The 14,504-nt window shown below is 43.1% G+C and overlaps 1 long non-coding RNA gene across 1 annotated transcript in view; it reads right to left on the reverse strand.

The window, feature by feature from the left end:
- LOC143942122 (uncharacterized) overlaps nt 1-11,418 on the reverse strand; it is a 46,878-nt gene extending 35,460 nt beyond the window's left edge. The window contains exon 1 of the long non-coding RNA XR_013264699.1: nt 11,367-11,418. This is a non-coding gene — a long non-coding RNA (uncharacterized LOC143942122). The remainder of the gene's footprint in view (nt 1-11,366) is intronic.
- Between the last annotated feature and the right edge of the window lie 3,086 nt (nt 11,419-14,504).

Genomic DNA, 14,504 nt, shown 5'->3' on the forward strand with positions numbered 1-14,504 from the left:
CCCCCCTCCCTATACCCCCCGCCACCCCCCTCCTCCCCCCGGTAGCTCCTCTCTTGTTAACCCTTCATACTCTTTTGGAATTGGTATCTGTAGGTTTTTGCAAAAGTCCTGCATGTCTTCCAGAAATCTCAACCTTACTGTCTTCCCATCTCTGTGTACTATTAATGCTGCGGGAAATCCCCAGCTATATCTAATGTTTAGTCCTCTTAGTTGATCCAGCAGTGGTTTGAGCTTTCTTCTTCTTATTAGGGTCTCCGCTGATAAGTCCGCAAACACTTGTAAAGTCTTTTGTTCGTACTGTAGAGGAGGTCCCTTCCTAAGATTATTCCATATTTTTTCTTTATCTGAGTACTTATGGAACTTAATAAGCACATCCCGTGGCGTATCCTCTTTTAGCCCAGGTGGTTTCCTCACTCTGTGTACTCTATCAATTTTTATCTTTTCTGCCTCTCCTCTCTCCAGTAGGGGGTTAAATATCCTCTTCATTTTTTCCTCCAGATTTTCTCCATTTTGCTCTGGTATAGCCCTTATCTTCAAATTTTGGCGCCTATTTTGGTTTTCTTGCGCCTCCATTTTATAAGAACATTCTTTCTGTTGTCTTTGCAGCTCTTTCATTTGTGTTTTTAGCCCAGCTATCTCCAGTGTTTGTCTCTCCGCTTTCTCTTCTACCTCTTCTACCCTTTTTAACAGATGTCCCAAATCCATACGTACGTTGGAGACCTCACTTTTTATCAGGTTTTCCATTCTCTCGAACATTGCTAGCATATCCAACTTAGTAGGCATTAGGGATTCACTCCTCAGATCTTCCCCCTCTGTAATCTCCGTCTCTATTCCCATGTTCTCCTGTATCTTTTCTCCTTGGGCCCCCTTTAATTTAGCTGCCTCTTTTCTTGCGCCTTTGTTTACCTGAGCTGTTTTTTTTTCCATACTGGGACTTCTGGTGTTCCCTTCTTTAGTTGTTAAATATTTCTGGATTGAGCTTGCGTTTGCACTTGAATTTAAACTTTCTCTGGGGGTTTTGGGTTCTGTTACTTTTTGGGATCGGCCTTTCATTATTTCTTTTGGGCTCACACCCCCTCCGGCTTACCCCTCTCCCGTGTGCTTATCCCTCTGGGATTTATAGTATATTCCTCCTTCCCCTCCTCCTTTCCTTGTGTATGTTTCCAGACAAAAAAAGAAGGGAGAGACCTCTCTTTGATAGTCGATGGCTCTGTTCTATGCGAGTGCAATAGATGTATATACATACTCATGGGTTACCCACAGATGTGTTCAGGCTCAGTATGTCTCTCATGCAGATTACTTCTTTAAACCGTCTCCCCCCTATTTATTTTTTTTTGAGCTATTGAGCTATTGCTTAATATCCGTTAATATATATTCAATAGATAATATGCCAGGGGAGACATTTCAGCTAGTTCGTTTATTAATTGGTTATTAACTTGCTTTACTTCAAACTGGTATTTTTAGAAAAGCAGCACAGGAAAAAAAAATTTTCCTCCATATTTTTGGTAGAATTTTTTACCATTTTTTTTCTTGTGATCTCCATATTTAATTATTCTGTCAAGTTAACACCTTTTTTTTTTTTTAACTTGACAGAATAATTAAATATGGAGATCACAAGAAAAAAATGGTAAAGAATTCTACAAAAAATATGGAGGAAAAAAATTACTCAACACCATTTTTTTTTTTTTTTTTTGAGTAATTTTTTCCTCCATATTTTTGGTAGAATTTTTTACCATTTTTTTTCTTGTGATCTCCATATTTAATTATTCTGTCAAGTTAACACCTTTTTTTTTTTTTTTTTTAACTTGACAGAATAATTAAATATGGAGATCACAAGAAAAAAATGGTAAAGAATTCTACAAAAAATATGGAGGAAAAAAATTACTCAACACCATTTTTTTTTTTTTTTTTGAGTAATTTTTTCCTCCATATTTTTGGTAGAATTTTTTACCATTTTTTTTCTTGTGATCTCCATATTTAATTATTCTGTCAAGTTAACACCTTTTTTTTTTTTTTTTTAACTTGACAGAATAATTAAATATGGAGATCACAAGAAAAAAATGGTAAAGAATTCTACAAAAAATATGGAGGAAAAAATTACTCCAAAAAAAATAAAAATAAATAAAAATAAAAAAATATTAATGAGATGGGGCTTTAAAATAAAAACAAGATCATTCATCAGATGAGGAGAAATAAGACAGAAATGTGTTTTGTGAGAACTCTGTGAGTGAATATGAGCAGCAAAACAAGTTCGTTCTTCTAGCATTATAAATAAAAACTTCGTTCTTCTAGCATTATAAAGAAGATGCGCTACATTTAAACGAGCACAGAATTTGCAGCATGACGAATGTGCTACTTCCAATACGAATTGGAGTTTTACAAGACCGAGCACTTCTGTCTCGTACTTGCTTCAGAGCATGCGTCGTTTTAGGTCTGTCGGAACAGCATACAGACGAGCGGACTTCTACGTCGGAACTGGGTCTGACGGAGTTCCGTCGGAAAAATTTGAAGCATGTTCCATATTCTAAAGTCCTTCGGACTTTGGCGAGTCAAAAGTCCGTTGCAGCCCACACACGATCGGATAGTCTGACGGACTCGGTCCTTCGGACTTTGGATGTTGAAAAGTCCGCTCGTGTGTACGCGGCATAAGTGTCAAAGTCCAAAAACGTTAAAGAACTTGCTTACTTTGACTGCATCCATAGAATAGCCATTCGCAGCTGGATGATCACTCAGGCTGGACAGTCCCTCTCTCACAAGGCCTAGCAGCCAACTTGGTGCTTACTCAGGAACAAAGTCTTTGCCACAGACGTTGCAGAACATGTAGGGAAACTAAACTTGAAACCTGGATCTTTCAGCCTGCTTGGCGATATCCACAAGACCGGATTCTCTTGGTTACTTTAGCCATTCCAGGCTCTTGCTAAGAAAACCAACCCATACGTGGTGCTCTTCTGAAGAGTCCTCCCCTGGAATGCTTGAAGTACATTGGGTCTCTCCCGAACCCAACCACCTCAGAATCCTCCTTTAGTTTCCTTGCCTTGGGCTAGCCAGCTCCAAGACATTAAAGTCCACACCCCAGGCCATAGCCTTCCTAGGGGTTGGTCAGGAGGACCAGGACCATGTAATCAGCACATCATACTGGACTGGAACCCCGAACCACGTGACGTCTGCATCTTATGTACCCTCTCCCAGAAGCACATTGAGAGCGCCACTCCCATTGGGCGGGCTCCGAGAGAGAGTAATCTAAGCGCCTGACCAGACCACAGTTCCATGCCAGAAGAGACAGTGCCCCTATGGCTAGGCTGAACATCTAAAAAGTCCAGTAAGACTGATGCTGAGGCCCAATTTAGATAATTACACCCAAATCAAACTGCAGTTTAGGCAACTTTAATTTTAGAAAAACCCCCATAACGCGTGCTCTTCAGGAGCCGCCGCTACATGTATATACGTCCCGCCCATAATTAACCAATCTGCGACGCCGTGGATGACATAATCCGGCTGCACTGTAGCCATGTATACACATAAGCCCCGTACACACGAGAGGACTTATGTCCGACAGACTTCCGAAGGAGTTCTGCCGGAGTTCTGCCGGAGTTCCGACAGAGTTCTGACGGACTTTTCGGCTGAGCGGACTTGGCCACACACAATCACACTAAACTCCGACGGATTTGAACGTGATGACGTACGACTGGATTCGAATAAGGAAGTTCATAGCCAGTAGCCAATAGCTGCCCTAGCGTCGGTTTTAGTCCGTCGGAATAGCATACACACGAGCGAATTTTTTGAAGGGACCGGGTCCGGCGGAGTTCCGTCGGAAAAATTTGAAGCATGTTCCATATTCTAAAGTCCGTCAGACTTTGGCGAATCAAAAGTCCGTTGCAGCCCACACACGATCGAATAGTCTGACGGAATCAGTCCGTCGGACTTTGGATGTTGAAAAGTCCGCTCGTGTGTACGGGGCAATAGTTTCATAGTTAGTAAGGTTGAATAAAGACACTAGTCCATCCAGTTCAACCTGAGTGAGTGTCTACCCCTATCCCTCTACATTGTACACTCACATTGGTCCCCACCCTCAAGGAGCCCACAATCTAAGGTCCCCATTCATATACTAGGGCCAATTTTGGACAGAAGCCAATTAACCTACCTGCATGTCTTTGGAGTGTGGGAGGAAACCGGAGTACCCAGAGGAAACTCACGCAGGCACAGGGAGAACATGCAAACTCCAGGCAGGTAGTGTCGTGGTTGGGATTTGAACCAGTGACCCTTTTTACTGCTAGGTGAGAGTGCTAACCAGTACACCACTGTGCCACCCACAATGCTGGCTCCATGCTGGCAGTGATGCAAAAGGATCAAAACAGAGGAAAGAGCGCCCTCTGTCAGATTCTAAACAGAGCCACAGCCTGTTAAACCTAGGTAGGCGAGATGGAAATTACAAAGTGGCGTTGGGTGGCTGCATAGTGAAGAGATAGTGCCACAGCCCTCTACATTTCCCTGTCCCTCCATAGTAGTGGTGCCTCTTGTCTACCTTTTTGGCCTGATCCCCTTCCACCTTAGCATAGTTATAAGTTGAAAATATAAACTCAAAAAAATAATAATATCACCCTACAAGCTGCTGACACTATACTTAAATACAAAGTACTTCAGAATAGAAAACCAGAAAGTGCAGCACTAAGAGACATGACACCTCACCGGTGTTCAAGTGCAAATTATAATAAATAAAATATATAAAAATCCCCACAAATTGAAAGTGCAAATCTAAATTGCAAATTCATCAAGATGTAAAACACACCAATGACATAATATATAAATGACAAACTCCAATGCATAAGCTAAATTAAAGTGCAAGTGCAAAACATAAATGCATAAATGATATCTGGGGGATGACGTCACAAGGGGGTAGGGTCGCCTGGTTACATCATTGGGTGGACCCACCCCTTAGTTATTTAAGAAATGTCAGACAGCAGAGTTGTAAGACAGTGGGAACGGACCTTTTTTTTTCCGGGTCAGCGGCGGTGGAGTTTATTGGGATTGATGCTTGATTTACTTCAGGGGACATTGTTTTTGTTTTTATTAATAATGGAATTGTCAAAAACTGTCAATGTACCCCATTCTCGATCGCATAGGGGGATGCGGGATCTGGGGGCCCCTTGTTAAAGGGGGTTTCCAGATTCCGATATGCCCCCCTGCTCACAGACCCTCGCAATCACCGGATAGAGTTGTGTGGAACAGGCCCTTGTCACCATCAACATGGGGACAAGGTGCTTTGGGGGGGCAGAGCGTTCCTGCCCCAAAGTATCCTCCTCATGTTGAGGGCATGTGGCCTGGTATGGTTTAGGAGGGAGGGATACAGCTCACTCGTCCCCTCCTTTCCTGACCTGCTGGATGGCATACTCGGATAAGGGTCTGGTATGTATTTTTTTTTAATGTTGGCATGGGGTTCCCCTTAAAATCCATACCAGACATGCAGGGTCTGGTATGGATTGGGGGGGACCCCACACCATTTTATTTCTTATTTTTTCTTTGTCTCCAATTCTTTTTTCTTTACATTCAGCTGTCAGCGGGGAAACCCTATTGGCAGCTGGTGACTCATTGGTTGTTAAGGATGTGGCTGCCGCCCACTCCTTAACAACCAGCTATTCACAGTTTTTTAAGAAGAAAAATAAATGCATAAAAAACACGTGTTCAAAAACGCAAAACGCACCGCAAAATCGCATCAACCACAACCAGTTAAATGTGAACCTAGCCTACATGTAAGAGGCATGTTTTTACTTGGACCTTGGTATCATTTGCTTATTTCTTCGCCTCAAAATATCTCAACATACAGCCATTAATGTCTAAACCGCTGCCAACAAAAGTGAGTACACCCCTAATTGAAAATGTCCAAATTGGGCCCAAAGTGTCAATATTTTGTGTGACCACCATTATTTTCCAGCACTGCCTTAACCCTCTTAAGCATGAAGCTCACCAGAGCTCCACAGGTTTACCGTGGAGTCCTCTTCCACTCCTCTATGACGACATCATGGAGCTGGTGGATGTTAGAGACCTTGCGCTCCTCCATCTTTCGTTTGATGATGCCCCACAGATGCTCAATAGGGTTTAGGTCTGGTGATATGCTTTACCAGTCCATCACCTTTACCGTCAGCTTATTTAGCAAGGCAATGGTTGTCTTGGAGGTGTGTTTGGGGTAGTTATACTGCCCTGTCTCCGAAGGGAGGGGATCATGCTCTGCTTCAGTATGTCACATGTTGGCATTCATGGTTCGCTCACATGAACTGTAGATCTCCAGTGCCGGTGTTGTGACATATACAGTCCAGCATTCGAAAAGTATCCGCTCTGAACTGCGCAGGCGCAGCGCTTGCGCAGTACGGAGCAGAAGGAGATTCGCAAAAAATCTCCGAAGATGAACAGCGCCTGCGCTGTGAGTCCAGGTGCAAGCCACACCATCCAAGTGGACATAGGGCCGCACATATTAGAGGGCCCCTCGTGGGCTCGCTTCGCTCGCCACGCTTCTGGCACGGCCTCGCTTCGCTAGGCTCTTTTTATTCTAACTCTATCTCCACTTGGATGGGGGGGCTAGAACATGGACTCACGGCGCAGGCGCCGTTCATCTTCACCTATTTTCAGAATCTGCTTGTCCTGTGTACTGCGCTTGCGCAGTACACTGCGGACACTATCCGACAGGACACCGGCAACACTCATGCAGCTCCAGACTATGACACTCCCACCACCATGCTTGACTGTAGGTAAGACACACTTGTCTTTGCACTCCTCACCTGGTTGCCGCCACACACTCTTGACATCATCTGAACCAAATAAGTTTATCTTGGTCTCATCAGACCACAGGACATGGTTCCTGTGATCCATGTCCTTAGTCTGCTTGTCTTCAGCAAACTGTGGGCTTTCTTGTGCATCATCTTTAGAAGAGGCTTCCTTCTGGCATAACAGCCATGCAGCCCAATTTGATGCAGTGTGCTGCGTATGGTCTGAGCACTGACAGGCTGACCCCCCACCCCTTCAACCTCTGCAGCAATGCTGGCAGCACTCATCAATCTATTTCTCAAAGACAACCTCTGGATATGATGCTGAGCACGTGCACTCAGATTCTTTGGTCGACTATGCCGAGTGGAACCTGTCCTGTTAAACTGCTGTATGGTCTTGGCCACCATGCTGCAGGTCAGTTTAAGGGTCTTGGCAATCTTTTTATAGCCTAGGCAAGTGATGGCGAACCTTGGCACCCCAGATGTTTTGGAACTACATTTCCCATGATGCTTAACTACACTGCAGAGTGCATGAGCATCATGGGAATTGTAGTTCCAAAACCTCTGGGGTGCCAAGGTTCACCACCAATGGCCTAGGCCATCTTTATGTAGAGCAACAATTCTTTTTTTCAGATCCTCAGAGAGTTCTTTGCCATGAGGTGCCATGTTGAACTTCCAGTGACCAGTATGAGAGAGTGAGAATGATAACACCAAATTTAACACCCCTGCTCCCCCCATTCACACATGAGACCCTGTAACACTAACAAGTTACATGACACTGGGGAGGGAAAATGGCCCAAATTGTTACACTTAGGGGTGTACTCACTTTTGTTGCCAGCCCTTTAAAAATAGAGAAAAAAGGTCCTTTAAGTGCACTGTGTTTGGGCGCCATACGCAGTGTACTATGGGAAGCGTGACGCACACAAATCACAAGATTGCAGACAAGACGCTTCATTTGCAGGGTTTTGACCTGCCTTGTGGCGCAATGGATTGCACTAGAATACTTCCGCCTGTAGTATCACTACGGGTGCTTTGCCATAGCTTGGCACTGCCCTAGGACAAGGGCAGTGCTTTCCCTCCAAGTTACGGCATCACTTCCGGTTTCCCTGTGCTATATACCATGATCTGTGAGGCTGCTCTATATACCATTATCTGTGAGACTGCGCTATATACCATGATCTGTGAGGCTGTGCTATATACCATGATTTGCGAGGCTGCACTATATACCATGATCTGTGAGGCTGCACTATATACCACGATCTGGTATATAGCTTCTGTAGGGCTGTGGTATATACCATGATCTGGTATATAACCTCTGTGAGGCTGTGCTACATACCATGATCTGTGAGGCTGCGCTATATACCATGATCTGGTATATAACCTCTGTGAGGCTGGGCTATATACCATGATCTGTTAGGCTGCGCTATATACCATGATCTGGTATATAACCTCTGCGAGGCTGTGCTATATACCATGATCTGTGAGGCTTTGCTATATACCATGATCTGCGAGGCTGTGCTATATACCATGATCTGCGAGGCTATGCTATATACCATGAACTGCGAAGCTGTGCTATATACCATGATCTGTGAGGCTGTGCTATTTACTCTGTCCTGTGATGCTGATCTATATACTCTGTCCTGTGATTCTGAGCTATATATTCTGTCCTGTGAAGCTGGGGCTGTATACTCTATCCTGTGATGCTGAGCTGTATACTCCTGACACTATCGGTGGAAGCACGTGGAATACAGGGGACATAGTGGGTGGATTCTATAAGTGGATGGGGCTTATGAGAAGTGGGAGGGGTCAAAAAGGAAGGGTGGGGTCTGGCGCCCCCTCATTCTAAAACTTCACCAGCCGCCACTGCTGTTATACAAGCTGTACACTCACTATTTTACATTGTAGCAAAGTGGAATTTCTTCAGTGTTGTCATATGAAAAGATATAATAAAATATCTATAAAATTTGAGGGGTGTACTCACTTTTGTGAGATACTGTATATAAAATTGTGCCTATTGAGCAAGATATTTAGATGTCTGGAATAAGATTTAGGCAAGATCCCACTAATAAGTATACATGTATATGTGAACAACAATGGTGTATTTGATTGTATCAAGTAAAGCCCCATTATGTTTTTTTTTGTACAGAAAAAAAGTCATGCTCCGTGGAAGTGATTTTATAGCGTGATAGAAAAGTCCCTGCTTTACATTTGGAACCGGATATTTTCAGGCTTGAAAAGAGATTGCATTGAAAAGTTGCCACAAATCTGACAGACTGTATACACACTGTAATGAGTATTTATAGCTGACACAAGCTACGTGGTGAGTTCAGTGTGAGCAGGCAAGTGCTGGAGGCTCCCTTGTCAGTTCTCAGAAGCGCTATGCTTGTTAATCATTTCCTGATACAACTGTCTATAAGGGCAATTTAAAGGAGGCGTTTGAGGTTGCAAAAAAAAAAATCCACACATCTCTATGCTGCAGTTGTCCCCAGCTCTAAGCATGAGAGCTGAGCAATCACATGACCGCTGACCACTAAGGTCTGCTCAGAGTGAAGACCAGTGACTATCAGTCCCTGCTCTCCTCCTCCAGCGCTCACTGGAGTGCCAAGATTGTTGGGATCTTTCCAGAGCTTTTTGAATTATGAGCTTATGGCGGGTTTATGATGTCATTATGACATCAGAGGGTGGGTCTAAGCCAATTACACTGATTGGCGGACGGTTCTTGAAATTGTTTTCTTTCTGTTTTGCACCTTGTGACATGTCTGATGAAGGGGACCTGCATGGCTCCAAAACGTTGCTTCAGCTCATTATGATGTGATCGCCAAATAATACTTTGAACCCATTTTAAAAATCCATGGTGTGCTAGTGGCATAATTTATCTTTTCAGAGCCAGTGAACTATGCCAGTTGTCAGCTGATTCTTGATCACATGGGAGCAAAAGTAAATGCACTCCTGGACCTGTATGAGAAGTATGGCCAAAAAAGATTTGGCCATACTTCACATTTTTAAGATAGTACTATAGTCGTGTACACAGGGTGTGCCCAGGCACACCCTAATCACACGCCACTGTGCTTGCCCCTCATTATCTTCTTCTAAACACAGAAGACTGCTGTCTTTATTTAGAAGTGACAGCTCCTCTCTAAATGACTGCAATGAACCTTCCCACCAGCAGCCAGCAGAGCCCTCCTTACATGTGTCTGTCCCCATCAGCGACAGCTACAGTTCCCGGCTTTCCAACATGTTTAGTGGAGAGGGGAGGGGCCTCTGAGCCTTGCAATCAATCTGCTTCAGTGTACAAGAGAATTGTCTACTTGTATACTGAAGAGAGGAGCCGACTGGCTGAACCTCCCCTCTCCACTGAACAGGAAAACAGGAAAATAGTCCTCACGGCGTCAGCCATCTTTTTGTAGCCCGCCGGCCATTTTTGCCTAAAACATTCCCGATTTCCCGGAACAAAGGCAAAATCCAAAGAATTTAATTGGGACGAGCTCTGATAGGGACAAGGGTCCCAAAATCAGGATTATCCTGGGACTGTAGGCAAGTATGGACAGCCTAGAAGCCAGATGTCCCCAGGATAGGCCTCAGGCTTCTGGCCTAGCAGCCCAGGGCAGTACAACACACATCCACCCAGACAGCCATCCAGGTGGCACAGAACCTCCATCACTTGACTCCACTCAAATAAATAGGCTCTCCCAACAGGCCAAGGGACTTAAAGAAACCCATGCTTATTGGCTGAGACATCCCATTCATTTATAGTCTGTCCATGCTATGCCCTTGTCTTATCTAACGTCACCAGCTACCATGCCACCTAGTGACAGAAGAGAGAAGTGCAGCAATTCCAGAATTAGGGGGCATTCACTTGATCTCCTAACACTTGGCCAAGGCAACTATCACCTAGTAACTAACTGGATTTGATAGCAACCTTGCCTAAACTTCTGGGTGCTACATATATTAACTATTAACATTACCTATTTTGTGTGCATGCATTTGTTCTAAACCATAAGCCCAGACGTACAGTTCCGGCATTGTAGGTTATTTTGATATTTCTTTTTATTCTGCTGTTGCTCTAAATTAATATTTCAATTTCCTGGAACAAGTAGTAGCAGTAACCTGGTATTTAGTACGAATAATTTATGATCTATTCAGCTGCTGTCATCAAAAGGTGCAGGAATTTGCTCCATCTTGGTTTTGTTAAAACTAGAAGCTGACAAATTATGATAGACAGTATTGCAAAAAAGATGACTCCATAAGTAATCCAAGATATGTTTGCTCTGTGCCTCTATCTGGAAAAACAGATGCTGCAAAAATGTTGCAGCTATCTATAAAAATGTTTATATTTTGGTGTCAAATATGAATTATATTTGCCTATCTGATTATTAGCCAGGGCTATAAAATAAAGGTCAGCTGGCATCTCTACAGTCGAGTAGATACAAAGACACTGGGCTAGGGCAGTAATGAGAAGGAAGAAGTAGTTGGTTGAATGGAAAAACCAAACTCTAGGCAGATATAAAATGCATCATTCATTGTATATTTTTAAAGTGGTGTTCCACCCATGAATGTGCCTAAAAAATTTTTTTAAAAACATTTGGAAAAATCTTTTTTTTTTTGACTCACCTCTAAATGGCTGTTGCTAGGGGGTCCTTCCTAGTCTGCCTCCTTCCGTGCCTATAAAGGAGAATGTGTTGCATTTAGAGATAATACTGTCACTTCCTGTTCTGACAAAAACAAGACAAGGGGGATCTCCCTAATAGGTACACAGAAAGCAATAAAAGGCTGGAAGAGGCTCTAACCCCCAACCTGCTCTATAAAAAATTAAGATAAAAGGTGTGACTGGCATTGTGCTTTCAATGTTAATTTGTAAAATATTTTGATAGTAAACAGTCTAGTATTAAAAAAAGTAACCAAAATCATTATACTTTCCCTTTAAAGCATATCCATGATAATACAGTGATAATGGTGATTAGTAGTAAAAAGAGAATTCCCTGGGCTTCATTTGGCCATAGTAAACTGCTAAAAGATTTCCAAAGTTATACATGCTTCATGCGTGTCCTATTAACCAATTCTGAGTAATGATAGATAAGGATCTATGTCCAAACAAGCAGAGTATGGATCCATCGCCCAAGTTAATGAACAAGTAGGAGGTTTCATACTGAAGTAATGATGGTGCAAAGCCTTATGAGTAGAGTACATCATCATTATGTAGCTTTATTTAAACTTGTGTACATTTTCCTGAATGCATAGTGTACTAATAATAACTATAACCAAATACCTAGTCCACATAAGGGCAGTTAGGTCATTATGGCATCGGACAACTATAGGGCAATATGCCACATCATCATTATGATACACCATTGCCTGTAGGTCACTAACCAGGGGACCCTGCTTATTCAGCTTGCAATGCAGATAGGAACAGAGAAGAATGATTTGCACAGAGTTAATCAGAAATCTATGGAGACCTTACAGTCAGAGCCCTTTCACACCGAGCCACCCCGGGCGTTCAGGCGGTAAAGCAGAGCCATTTTTAGCAACACTATTCGTCCGCTACTGGGGGCGGTTTTAACCGCCCACTAGCGGCCAAAAAGGGATTAAATCCACCCGCAAAATGCAGCCGGAGCTGCGTTTTGCTGGCAGTATCACAGCGCTGCCCCATTGATTTCAATGGGAAGCAGCGGTGGAGGAGCAGTGAGTTCACTGCTCCTTCACCGCTCCAAAGAAGCTGCTGGCAGGACTTTTTCTGACGCCCTGCCAGCGCACCGAGGGCTTTCACACTGGAGTGAATGGAGCCACTTTTTTCAACGCTGTAGCACCTGAAAAACTCCGGCAGTGTGAAAGGGGTCTCAGGGCCACTGATAAGGCAGTTCAGCCTGCCCTCCTGTACTGGACCCAGGCCTCAATAGTTCACAAGCGGGCCCAGGCACCAGTCCCGGCAGGAGAACCGGCAGTACTGTCTTTTTGCTGACACTTGTGACTCTTGTGCAGTGCTGCTGACTTCCACGTTTCTTTTCTGTTTCCAGCTGCACTGCAGGGGAATAAGTTCTAGTATCTGCGCTCTCTGCTGTCTGTGACCTCTGTGTGCCACTTTCCCTGCAGTGCTGCTGGTTTACTCCTCTCCCACTGGCAGCTGCTGAGGGCACACTGGTGGGTTATTTCATCATCCTGAATGAATACACCATCCCAAATGAACACAGTGGTTCCAATCACTCACTGTGGGGTGCAGATATTGCCACCGTGCCACTATTCACTTGAATGGGTCTTGTTTGAGAGGGATATAATTTCTTCCAAGGGTGCAAAGCATAGCATTGCAGTCATTGCATTTTAGCAAAAATATAATTTGATATTTTCAGAGGAGGAGGGCCTGTCAGGTAGGTTGTATGGGGCCCCATTGTTTGATTCAGCAGCATGGGGCGGGGGGGGGGGGTGTACTGTCATGAGTATTTACTTCTCTAGAAGAGCATTCAATGTTCCAGTGTAACTGTGGAAAGCTAACATGGTTATAACATCCATCTGAAAACAAAAAAATGGTATGGAAGCTTTTCCAAATAACTATTGGATCATACAGTATACTGCTCAGAGTCTCATTGTTGTACATATTTTGCATATGTATCAGATATAATCTGGTCAGCCTTTATGACCATTGAACTTTATGACCACCAGCAGGCTAAGTGAATAACATTGACTACCGGTATCTCCTTACAATGGCATATTAAAGTTGGTGGGATATAACAGGCAATTTAATAGTTGTTGAAAGCAGAAAAAATGGGCATGGCAGTTTGTTGTGCATGGGGCTACACAGCCACAGATTAGTCAGGGTTTCTGCAGCCAAAAGCACCTACAATGGGCACTTGCAGGGCCGCTGATAAGGGGGTAGCACCTGCCCTTCTGTACGTGGACCAGGCCCCGTAAGTTCAACAGGGGTGCCCAGCACAGTAAAAATGGGTGGGATTCCTGGAATTAATCCCCCTGTGTTTACAATGCTTCAGTTTGTGAATGAACAGGGAGCATCTGTACAATGCGCTTCCTGATCATTATATATAATTAAAAACCCCAAGCACTATTCAAAAATATTTTAAAAAGATACATTATCAGAAAGCAGCTATTACTACAAAATGTGCACTCATCACACTATAAAATAAACAATATTACATTGCACTTTTTATGCACACTTTTTATGTTTTATAGTAGATTTATTGAGCTTTGATTTATTTACTGAATTATCATATGTTAATATATATATATATATATATATATATATATATATATATATATATATATATATATATATATATATATATATATATATATATATATATATATATTTTTTTTTTTTTTTTATTTATTTATTTATTTATTTATTTATTTTTTTTTTTTTTTCCATTTAAATATGGGCGGCACAGTGGTGTAGTGGTTAGCACTCACACCTAGCAGTAAGGAGGGTCGCTGGTTCAAATCCCAACCACGACACTACCTGCCTGGAGTTTGCATGTTCTCCCTGTGCCTGTGTGGGTTTCCTCCGGGTGCTCCGGTTTCCTCCCACAATCCAAAGACATGCAGGTAGGTTAATTGGCTTCTGTCTAAAATTGGCCCTAGTATATTAATTAGGGACCTTGGATTGTAGGCTCTTTGAGGGTAGGGACCGATGTGAGTGTGCAGGGGTGATTGTAGACACTCACTCAGGTTGAACTGGATGGACTGGTGTCTTTATTCAACCTTACTAACTATGAAACTATGAAACTATGAAATATTTTGTTTATA

This window comes from Lithobates pipiens, unplaced genomic scaffold (genome assembly GCF_037356315.1).
Source record: "Lithobates pipiens isolate NorthernLeopardFrog02 unplaced genomic scaffold, aLitPip1_a1.2 Scaffold_30, whole genome shotgun sequence".
NCBI lineage: Eukaryota > Metazoa > Chordata > Amphibia > Anura > Ranidae > Lithobates > Lithobates pipiens.